Raw genomic sequence first — 3,750 nt, 5'->3', positions numbered from 1 at the left:
AAACCTGATTATTTACATGTTATTATTTCTTCAAGGAAAGAACTAAACTTTCCTTTAGCAGAAGTGGAATCTGAATTTAAAAAATCTAAGTTTATTAACAGAAAACTATCAATTAAAAGCAAAGTCTTAAAGCAAAGTTTTAAAAGCAAAAACCTGAATTTGTATTGAGTTTACATTATATAAGTGGATAACATGGTAATAATTTTTTTAAGATTCATAGCATCCCAAAGGGATTTAATATCATTAGGTTAATTTCCTAGGTCTCACTCTATTGTGTTTGCAAATTTGTCTTCAGGTTTTTCTCTTCTGTTTAGCTTGAGATTCCCATGTTGGCCTGACAAACACAGCAGCAACATAGCCGTCTGCCTTTTTATGCTCAATAGAGCAGAGCTTTGCCAATTTCTGCACTTCAAATGCCGTTTCCTGACCTTGAGGACTCTAGTTTGGCAATATGTCTAGTTCTGTGTACAGCTATCTGCACACATGGCCAGGCCTAGCCTTATTCAAATACAAGATTCCTCCCCCTATAATCTAAACTGGAAAAACTTTGCTGAAAATATGAATGCCCTGGGATAATTTCCTGATGTGCTTCTAGAGTTGCTTAGTGTTTTTATTCATTTTATACTATCTCAGAGTCAAGCTTTCTGAATGTGGCTGCCAGACTAACTCTGCTTTTGCCTTAGAAACCAATAAGTTGCTGAAAATGATGCATACTACCTTGTCCTTGAGAATGATATGCCAATATAGTCTGTTTTGTTTTCAGATGCTGTGTGGGTCTCCAATCATAGAATGAGTGGAGTGTATGGTGGTTCATGTTCAATACCTCCCCATCCCATAACTGCACTCTTAATTCTCCAATCTGAGCAACAGAGATGGGTCTTGTTGTTACTGCCTGCCACAGACCCATCTTGCTCAGTCAGCTTTTCTTGTAAACATCTCTGTGTCATTACCAGTGGCTCATTGTATCCTCAATGAATTAATCCTCTACAATTTACAATCCTTGTAAATTCCTGGTTTTACCTTTTTTTAGTTTTATTGTAATTTATTTCATATGGTAGGGTTTTGTTCTATTTTTAATTGGTGGACAGTTGTAAATAAATTATCTTATTTTATTCTGTTGATGCATTTCCGCTGTCTATGAAAGATTAACAGAATGCTAGATACTTTTTTCTTTTGCCATCAAATCACAGCTGAATTATGGCAACTCCTGGTGGGGCCTGGCGGATAGGACTGAGAGGTGCCTGGCTGCAGCCTCCACTAGGCCTGGTGGGGTGGGGCCAAGGGGTGCCCTACGGCGGCCCCATTAGGCCTTTAGCCTTCACTGGCTGAAGGAGTGGCCTGGTGGGGCCGGGGCTGGCTGAGGGGGGAAGGGGGAGGGGTGTGTTGGATTTTACAGCCTTGCTTGCATGCAGCAGCATGGAATTTTGGGAGATCTCTATGAACGTTCTAAAGGTGATAGTTGGAAACAGTTGCTCCCTGACTGTTGCTGAGGAAAGATGTTTTCTGTTTAAAGGCTCTGACTGGAATGTTTAATATTGTAGACTATGCTTGAAATTGTAACCAAATGATGAACTGTGAACGTATAGATGTATATAAGTGATATTTTGTGTATATAGTCTGTTTCTCTCTCAATTTAAGTAAAGCTCTCTTATGTTTAATGATTTCTGAGGTGAAAAGGCTGGTCTTTAGCTAGATAACTGTTCCTATCATAAAGTGGTGCACAAAGCTACATTCTGCTCGTTACTCTGCTAACAGGATCATATAGAAATATACTTGTTGCCCTTCAAGGTGTGGGGAGCAATTTTCCACCCCCACGTGACTGAATGGGGGCCTACCCGGGGCATTTGTCCCCACCCAACCTTGTGGTAGCTACGCCACTGATCTGCAATATGAGGAGAACAATCTCCAGAGGCGTTATAAGGGTTGCTGGTTATTTGAACACTTCAAAAACACAGTACCATATCTAAATATCAATATCATAAAAGCCACAGATTCACAAATATATCTGTTTCTGGTATTCTATTTAAAGCCATCTTTCCCAATTAAATGGGAAAATGACCAGGCAATATGAAATGGTTCCTAGATAGGGAATTACCTTTTCAAGGGGTTTAGCCTGGTATGATAAAAGTGTTAAGGTCTGTAGTATGTGCACCTTTCCCACCAGCCCCTGGAATTTGGCTTTTTGAGGGTTTGCTGTGATGCAAAATCTTGCAGACTTGGTTTGACAGGAAATGGCAGTAATCAAACAAACATGGATGTGGCAAACTGGGAAAAGAATAGGTACCCTCTGAATGCTGTCTTTGGTTGTTACACCAACTATTGATGTTTGCAGTCAAAGTAAAAGGGGAACACCACAAAATCCCTCACAAAATCAGTCACAAGTTACGTGAGGTACAGGGAACGCTGTTGGGAATACAATGTGCAACCCGACCCCCAAAGCATGCATAGCCACACCTCCTACACAAATTTCACCAGTTAGGTTTGTTCCCATTCAGAATTCAAAAGAATTTTGGAGGTTAAATGAAGGTTCATGTACATGTCCGCTTTACTGCCACATTAGTAGATGTGGCTGCCCCAAAAGCATCCATATTGCTCATGTGTTTTTGCATTGCTCCAGTTGCAATTAACCTTAATGTGTCAGTTAAAGTTTTAGCTATTTTTACATGGATTAAGTAGCGTACTACTTAGAGATACTAGCAGTGGTGGGATCCAAACATTTTAATAACAGGTTCCGATGGTGGTGGGATTCAAACAGTGGCACCGCTGCACACATGCACCTCCAGTCCCTATTGGGCAGGGAGGTTGCTTTAGTAACCCCTTCTCGGCACTCAGAAAAAATTAGTAACCACTTCTAGAGAAATGGTGAGAACTGGTTGGATCCCACTTCTGGATACTAGGTTTGGTTCACACAGGCAGAGAAATGAGAAAGAAGAATGCTAAAGTGGTACAGACCCTTAAGACTGCGTGGGGGGGCGGGTTGATTTTGGAGGACTACCTTTTGAAATGCTGCATTTCATTCAAAATTCTCTGCAAATAGAAAATGTGGTGAGGGGGGGAAGTGGCAAGGTGGGTGAGAAACTTTGTTGTACTATTTTATGTGGAGGTATCTTTCTTTCATGCAAAGGACTACTCAGAGTAGGAATCCACCACCTGCTGTCTGAAGTGGGGCAGTCCAATCAACCACCACAGAGCCTGCCACTTCATTACCACTTTACTGCATTTGTAAAGCTGGAATCATTCAGCTACATCCACTTAATCTAACTTGCATGTTTTCATATTATGGACAGTGATGATCCTTCCTTTAATTCTGACTTGGTGAAATGAACTTCATTATAATCTATCAGAAACTGAATGTGATAGAGCTGAGGAACAAAATCCTCCTGAAAAAGCAGTGCACCCATGAACAATATACACTGTTCTGTGATAAGTATACATACCAGTGCATGCCACTATAGATTCTGAGAAATGTCCTTCCTTTCTGTGGTAGGTTTTCCTCCACAGGTATAGATTTTCCAAGTGAAGAGCAGGGGAAGAACAGGAATATGGTGATACAGCCTTTGTGGGCAATCCTCTGTGTACATAAACAGTTGTATGATGCTGTTACCCAAAATGGTGGGAGTCTGTCCCTCTAAAGTGGGGGAGTTAGTGAAAGCAGACTCTTGGCTTAGCAAAAGATTAGGCAAACTTGGGGTTTTTGTTGCCTATGTATACCAAGGTTAGCTTTTGCAAGAAATCTACAAGAGAGCAAAA

Source organism: Sphaerodactylus townsendi, linkage group LG06, assembly GCF_021028975.2.
Source record: "Sphaerodactylus townsendi isolate TG3544 linkage group LG06, MPM_Stown_v2.3, whole genome shotgun sequence".
Taxonomy (NCBI): domain Eukaryota; kingdom Metazoa; phylum Chordata; class Lepidosauria; order Squamata; family Sphaerodactylidae; genus Sphaerodactylus; species Sphaerodactylus townsendi.
The sequence above is the reverse complement of the archived record's forward strand: the minus strand, read 5'-3'. Positions refer to the sequence as shown.